Source organism: Rhincodon typus, chromosome 17 (assembly GCF_021869965.1).
Source record: "Rhincodon typus isolate 14 chromosome 17, sRhiTyp1.1, whole genome shotgun sequence".
Lineage (NCBI taxonomy): Eukaryota > Metazoa > Chordata > Chondrichthyes > Orectolobiformes > Rhincodontidae > Rhincodon > Rhincodon typus.
The window spans coordinates 33344977-33353364 of NC_063348.1; the positions used below are offsets into that span (position 1 = coordinate 33344977).

Below are 8388 nucleotides of genomic sequence, written 5' to 3' on the forward strand. Positions count from 1 at the left end.
CAGGCGATATGCAGTAAATGGGGAAAACCGTGACATGTTTTTATTTTCATGTCACATTTGCACTGAGACAATAGTGAAGCATGATGAAGATTAGATGTTGAAATACAGGATAAGGTTGAAATCAGGCACTGATTTCTTTCATTTGTTTTGTTATGGACACATTTGCAATAAGACAATAAATTGAAGCACAATGATTCAGAGGATGGATAGTTGGACCCCAGAAATTCAAATAATCTACTAAATTACCAGGCACCAGTAAATTGCAAATGATGGTGTATCTGCTCAATACTTCTGCCCCAAGTTAGGTCTGGCATGAATTACTGCTTTTCTAGTAGCTGCCAGTAAGGACTGATTAAAGACTGGTAAATGTCAGTAGACACCGTTACTGGTGCCAAATCATTTTCTTTACTGGGCCCAGGTTTCCATTGTTTTGTTTTACAATCTTATCACTACGATGCACTGTCTTTCATGTCTTGTGAACCCAAAACCAAAAATTCAAGTCCATTCCGTTGTCCACACCCTCCGCCCCTCTCCCTTGGAATGGTTCCAATAATTCTGATTGTTGTCCTGTAACTTCTGCTGTAAAGTGCATGAAAGGAAATTGGGGGCAAGACAGAACTGGAATGGACTGTCATGTCACACAGACTCTGCCAGGCTGCTTGGGTGAGGTGGGTGGAGGAGGGATGATGACGTTTATCTGTTTCCAAGGCGATCTAAATCTCTGTAAAAGGAGATTAGAAAGCTCCAAGGGACCAAAACATAATGCTTCGAACAAACAGCCAGTATTTTGCACAAGTTTCAACTTGGAGGAGATCCAGAAGAGTCAGCTGGTTTCACTCGAGCTCAGTCAAAGTTTTCAACTGCACTCATTTCTGCTTTTTTCTGTTGTGCTGATCCTTGCTATTGACTCCTAGTTTACAATAAACACATTGTTCACAGGCTTAGGTCACAGCTGTTGTAAGTTAATTAACCTGCAAAAGCTCCTTCCAGTTAGCAGTTGTTTAGCTTTGCTGCACAAAATCAGGAACAAAATAAGATTGCAGTTTAATAAGTAGGGCTTATGTCACTGAATTAAAAATCCAGAGAACACGAGTTAAAATTTAAAGCAGGTCAGTTAGAGGATTTGAATTCAGTTTCTAAAAGAAAATCCTGTATGCCTGGCCATGAAGATGTTGGATTGTGATTAAAAACCCACACGGTTCACTTATGTCCTCTGGGAAGGAAATCTGCCATTCTTACTGGTCTGGCCTACATGTGATTCCAGCTCATAGCAACGTAGTTGAATCTCAAATGCCACTTAAATGGCCAAGTAGCTGTTCAATTGTATTCCAGAAGGCAGCTCGCTGCTACCTTCTTGAGAGCAATTAGGAAGGACAATAAATGTGCCAATGATGCCACATTCCCAACAGTTTATTTTTCAAAAATAAGGTGTGTGTTTCTAATAAGATTTGATTTGCACCACTATTAATAAATGTTAACAGTTTTCAGTAAGTATAAAAACAGAGTACTACAGATACATGAAATCTGAAACAAAAGCAGAGAATGCAGGAGAAATTCAGCAGGTCTGGCAGCATCTGTGGAGAGAGAAACAGAGTTAATGTTTCGAGTCTGATGTGACCCTTCTTCATAATGTAAGTATAAATTAAATGCAACACCTTTTTACACGACAGGGTAAGAGCAGATATCGTTGAGAAGCCACCACACTCAGATCCCATTTTCATATGTTCTGATATCACTGACGACACTTCTAATTACTAGAGTATGCTATTATTCCATCATGCCACAAACATAGAACATGAACATATAACGCTAGAGCAGAGGAATGGGTCCTTCAGCCAATGATGTTATGCCGAACATGATGCCAAATTAAACTAATCCCTTCTGCCTGTCTTTGGTCCATATCCCTCCACTCCTTGCTTATTCACGTGCTTATCTAAAAGCCCCTTAAATGTCCCTATCGTATCTGCCTCCACCACTACCCTGACAGTGCGTTTCAAATACCTACACTATCTGTGTCAAAGAACTTGCCCCTCACGTCTCCTTTGAACTTTTCCTTTCTTACCTTAAATGCATGCCCGCTAGTATTAGACATTTCAACTCTGGGAAAAAGATTTTGACCATCAACCCTAACTATGCCTCTCATCATTTTATAAACTTCTATCAGATCTCTGCTCAGTCTCCGCCACTCCAGAGAAAACAACACAAGTTTTTCTAGCCTCTCCTTATAGCTCATACCCTCTAATCCAGGCAACATCCTGGTAAATCTCTACTGCACCCTTTCCAAAGTCTCCACATCCTTCCTATTATTGGTGACCTAATTATTGTTAGGCAAGTCCACATTTGACACGTGGGAGTTATTTAAAGACCTACTGATCAGACTGGCATGTGCTAGTAAGGAGAAAGGACAAGGATGGCAAGGTCTGGGACCTTTGGATGACGAAGGAGGTTGTAAATTTAGCCAAAAAGCAAAAGGAAACATATGTAAGGTTTAGGAAGCTAAAATTGTACAGGCTCATGAAGAATACAAAGAAAGTAGGAAATAACTCAAACAGGAATTAGGAGAGTGCAGTGGGGCCATGAAATGACGTTAGCAAGTAAGGTTAAAGAGAATCCCAAGGCATTTTGTACATACATTAAAAGCAAGAGGATAACTAGGGAGAGGGTCAGACCATTCAAGGATAAAGGAGGGAACTTGTACTTGGAGGCAAAGGACATGAGTGAGATCCTAAATGAGTACTTTGCATTGGTATTCATCAAGGAGAATGACACAGAGGATAGTGAGATTAGTGTGGACATGCTAATATGCTAGAACAGTTTGAGGACAAGAAAGTAGTGGTGTTGGGTCTGTTGAAGAGCATTGAGGTAGATAAGTCCCCAGGACCCAATGGGATCTACCCCCGGTTATTGAAAGAGGCAAGAGAAGAGACTTCTGGGGACTTGACCAAGATCTTTATATCTTTTGTGGCCACTGGAGAGGTTCCTGACAATTGGTGACTAGCTAATGTTGTTCCTCTGTTCAAGAAATCAATTAAGGATAACCAGGAGCTTAGAAACTGGCGAGTCTCACAATGGTGCTTGGGAAGCTATCGGAGAGGATTCTTAGGGATACGATTTACACGCATTTGGAAAAGCATGACCTAATTAGGGCAAATCAGTGTGGCTTTGTGCGCAGCAGGTCATGTCTTACTAACTTGATTGAATTTTTTGAGAAGGTGATGAAGGTGATCGATGAGGGTACAGCAGTGGATGTTGTTTATAAGGATTTTAGTAAGGTCCCTCATAGAATGTTAGAGTCATAGAGTCATACAGCATGGAAACAGCCCCTTTGGTCCAACTAGTCCATGCCGAACATAATCCCAAACTAAACTAGTCCCACCTGCCTGCTCCTGGCCTATATCCTTCCAAACCTTTTGTTATTCATGTACTTATCCAAATGTCTTTTAAAAGTTGTAATTGTACCCACATCCACCACTTAGGAAGTTTATTCCACATGCAAACTACCCTCTGTGTAAAAAATTTGCCCTTTCATGTCTTTTTTAAATCTCTCTCTTCTCACCTTAAAAAATGTGTCCCCTAGTATTGAAATCCCCCATCCTAGGGAAAAGACAGCTACCATTAACTCTATCTATACTTCTCATTATTTTATAAACTTATAAATGCCTTTCAACCTCCTATCCCTCTCTCAACCAGGTCTCTGTAATGGCCACAACATCATAGTCCCACATACTGATCCATACTCTAAACTCATCTGCCCTACCCGTAATACTCCTTACATTGAAATAAACACATTTCGGCCCATCAGCTCCATCGTGTTCACTAACTTGTACTTACTGGTTCTAACATCTACCTTCCCCTCAATCCCTCCACTTGCCTACCTGTTGCTCTGGTTCCCAGCCCCCTACCACTCTAGTTTAAACCATCCTGAGCAGCACTAGCAAATCTCCCTGTAAGGATATTTGTTCCCCTCCAGTTTAGATGCAACCCATCCCTCCTGTGTTGGTCACCCCTGTCCCAGAAGAGGCCCCAAAGATCCAAAACCTGAAACTTTGACCCTTGCACCGGCCATGCATTCAGCTATCTTATTTTCCAATTTCTATACTCGCTTGCACTGACTCGGAATAATCCAGAGATTACAATGTTTGAGGTCTTGCTCTTTAATCTACTGCCTAGCTCCCTGAATTCTTGGTGCAAGACTTCATTCCTCACTTTGCCTGCATCATTGGTACCAATGTGTACCCTGACCTTGAACTCATCACCCTCCCTTTTCAAGATGCCCTGTTACAAAGTTACAAGGGCTCTTGTCGTGCAGCGGTCAGGTCCCTACCTCTAGGCCAGGGAGTCCAGGTTCAAATCACACCTGCCCCAGTATTATATCATAAAATGCCTGAACATGTTGGTTTAAAATAACTAGTGTGACAGCCCAGAGACAGTGGAAGAGAACTTGAAGGACTAAAGTAGTGAATGTAGGTTCAATTGAGGCTTTCAAGAAGATGATTATTTGGATAAAGATAATGTGCAGGTGTATGGGGGGAGAGCAGGAGATTGGCACCTGGTAATAATGCTCATTTAACTAGCCATTTACAAGCACGACAGGCTGAATGGGCTAGCAGTAACACTTCTGTGATTCTGTGAAAATTCAATGCTAATGCTGCCTTCTTCCTGATTGGTCTCACACACACTGATGTGTGGGATAAATTATAAAATTAAGGCAATAGAAAGGGCCAACAGTATCATGGAGTGATCCAATCTCAGAGTTACATAAATATAACTCCACTTTTCGGAACAAAGGGGACAGAAAATAGCACAGGAACTGAGCAAAAGATTTCCCCCTTCGAAACCATTGTGAAACTTTTCCAGCATAACTTCCCCTTGCGTGCGATATCACTAAAATAGTGCTGGCATCTCTCCTCCTGTTCAGCAGCCAGAAGCATTCCCAATCTCCACCGGCAATATTTGTAGTGACCAATGGATTAATAAAAGCAAAATACTGAAAACATTAGAAATCTAAAGTAAAAACAAGAAGTCCTGAAAATACCGCAGGGAAGGCAGCTGCATTGAGGAGTCAAGAGCAGCTGGATGGTGCTGTGCTGTTAGAACAAACTCAGGGAGAAGTTCTATGAATCAGCGGGCAGCTAGCTGTTGGGATTAGGGCTCAAAATAAGTCCAGGGAGCTGAAAAGGTAAGCAGGTAACTGGCTGTATGTTGAGGGGGGGTGGGGTCGGTGGGGGGTACTCTCTGGGGTTCCAAAGGAACCTATAATCATTAATAGTTCAGTGCAGATGTGAGAGTGCCACAAACAATCTTTACTTGGTGTAACTGAGCAGAGTTGGAGCTCAGAGAAACCTAGGAATGAATCTAGCTTTAGTGAAGCTGGCTGTTGATGGAAAACTGAAGTTGTACTGCTGAATAATTTTTGGCGTGCAGTTTTCAGAGACCCAAGGTGCACGAGTTCAGGAAAGGAAGGTGATTGAGAGGAACAGGAGCAGTTGTTGAGGGGGCTGACGATGGAGCAACTCTTGAGAGGAGAGTTGCTCTTTATCAGCGAAGTGAAAAGAACTGTAATCCATTCTGAAGTTTAATGTGATTGATAATGACCCATCATATCATTACTGTCTTAGAGGAGTTACTGAGAAATTTGGGAAATCTGTCTCTATTTCTGACATGATGTGGGAGGCAAGGTGTTCAATCACACTTTACCATTTGTTAATTTTGGGTGTTAAAAATAAATTGTACTGTAAATTTTCACTTGTACAGTACCATTTGTTCAAAACTGGAATCTCGTGGCTTTATCCTGTTAGTAAGTGCCTTGGATCTCACCTCTTGTCTGTTTTCAGAAAAGATTATTGGTCCCTAGCCAGATCATAACAAAGTTGGCAGTCTGGTCTCAGGTTGTAGTAATGTACATTCACATCCTCTCAAGATTCTGTTGCCCATCACAGACTTTTCATCCAACACAAAAGTTCAACTTTTGCCTTTTGAGACCGTAACCTATGTGCTACTATTCATATTTGCCAAATTCGTGGGAGGTGATGGCCTAGTGGTACTATCAGTGGATTGTTAAATCAGAGACCCAGGTAACATTCTGGGGACCCAGGTTTGAATCTCACCACAGCAGATGGCAGAATTTGAATTCAATAAAAATATGGAATTAAGAGTCTAATGATGACCATGAATCCATGGTTGACTGTCCTTACCTGGTCTGGCCTATATGTGACTCCAGACCCACAGGAATGTGGTTGAACTCTTAACTGCCCTCAGCAATGGACAATAAATGCTGGCTTAGCCAGCAATGCCATCATCCTGTGAATGAAAAAAAAATGTTTTAAAAATTGCAATGTCAACTTCTGTCACCCATTAACAAGTTCCTAAAAGAGCTTAATGAGCCATTGACTGGAGACAAGTGGGTTTGTCACTTCCCTTGCAACCCCCTCCACCCTGGTCATGTTTGAAAATTGTAGACTGTCCAAGAGGTATTGAGAGCCAGGGACAACCTCTAAGACAGCAATTTTTAAATCATTGCCCCATTCCAGTGAGTGAGTAAAAATCCTATCTCCAAATTCTGCCCAGTGACAGTCAAGATAATAAATGGACTCTATCATTAGAGTTTTTGATGTTCAATGGAACTGGTCACTCTATTCAAGATGGAAGCCATCTTCACAATGTCCTACATCAGTCCACCTATGTTTTCATTGGATTCCTCATGGTCAATCTGTGTGTGAAAGGCTGTACAACATCCTCTCCTGCTACTCATTGAAAAGAAAAAAAATCAATCATCGATGGCTATGTGCCCATGTCCACTGCACTCTCTGCCCCGCTTTCCAAATCCCCAAAGTTAGGGCCTGTATCTAACTGATAGAGTTTGGAGAAGGCTGTGCCATTTAATATGAACTTGCCATTGCAGTCCTAGTCTCCACTGACTTCTCTTGCTCACTAGTAACACATCAGTCACCAGGTAAAAATTCAACACTTTTCCTCACAGGTGCCACCACTGTGTAAACATCGGAATGAATCTTGTGATAGTACAACCTCAGGCAGAATGATCTCATCTGAGAAACTGGTATCAGTGATTTTCATTGACTGCTGCTGCACTTTAAAAGGGAATCGGAGTAATACAAAACAAGGAATTCTTCCTGGCAAGCTAAGAATGTTGCATTTTGCTATAAAGATCATACCTGACTTTCCGTGTGACTCAGTACAGTATGCGATATGGGTCACTGACATGTGATAGTTTCAGCAGGTAGCTGCAAGCCCCCGTTTCCTGAGCAGTGATGCTGAAACTTCGTCTAAATTAGTAACTCCTCTTCTGTTCATTGTGAAATATCTGGACGGCCTCCATTCCTCACCCTCTCTCTGACATTATGTTCTCTTTCTCCCACAGTCATTAGAAAAACCGCTCTAGGAGTGAGTCATAGAGTCATTTCATAGAATCATTGAGTCATAGAGACATACAGCACAGAAACAGACCCTTCAGTCCAGCTTGTCCATGCTGACCAGATATCCTAAATTAATCTAGTCCCATTTGCCAGCACTTGACCTGTATCCCTCTAAATCATTTATATTCATGTATCCATCCAGATGCTTCTTAAATGTTGTAATTCTACCAGCCTCCACCACTTCTTTCAGCAACTCATTCCATGCATGCACTGCCCTCTGTATGAAAAAATTGCCCCTTAGGTCCCTTTTGAAATCTTTTCCCCCTTTATCTTGAACCTATGCCCTCTAGTTTTGGACTCCCTGACCCTGGGAAAAAGACCTTGGCTATTCACCCTATAAACGCCCCTCATGATTTCATAAACCTCTATAAGGTCACCCGTCAGCCTCCAAAGCTCCAGGGAAAATAACCCCAGCTTATTCAACCTCTCCCTATAGCTCAAACTCTCCATCCCTGGCAACATCCTTGTAATCCTTTTGTGAACCTTTTCAAGTTTCACAACATCCTTCCTATAGCAGGGAGACCAGAATTGCATGCAGTATTCCAAAAGTGGCCTAACCAATGTCCTGTACAGCCACAACATGTCCTCCAAATCCCTACACTCAATGCACTGACCAAGAAAGGCAAGCATATCAAATGCCTTCTTCACAATCCTGTCTAGCTGCGACTGCACTTTCAAGGAACTATGAACCTGCACCCCAAGGTCTCTTTGATCAGCAACACTCCCCAGGACCTTACCATTTAGTGTATAAGTCCTGCCCTGATTTGCCTTTCCAAAATGCAGCACCTCACATTTATCTAAATTAAACTCCATCTGCCACACCTCGGCCCATTGGCCCATCTGATCAAGATCCTGTTGTACTCTGAGGTAACCTTCTTCACTGTCCACTACACCAACAATTTTGTTGTCATCTGCAAACTTACTAACCATACCTCCTATGTTCACATCCAAATCA

At 42.0% G+C, this 8388-nt stretch overlaps 1 long non-coding RNA gene across 1 annotated transcript; it reads right to left on the reverse strand.

Moving 5' to 3' along the window:
* Nucleotides 1-1395: 1395 nt before the first annotated feature.
* On the reverse strand, nucleotides 1396-7371 carry LOC125485208. Its single transcript, XR_007263948.1, has 3 exons — nucleotides 7173-7371; nucleotides 6195-6300; nucleotides 1396-1574 (listed from the first exon to the last, which is right to left on the reverse strand). It is a non-coding gene; the product is annotated as an uncharacterized LOC125485208 (long non-coding RNA).
* Between the last annotated feature and the right edge of the window lie 1017 nt (nucleotides 7372-8388).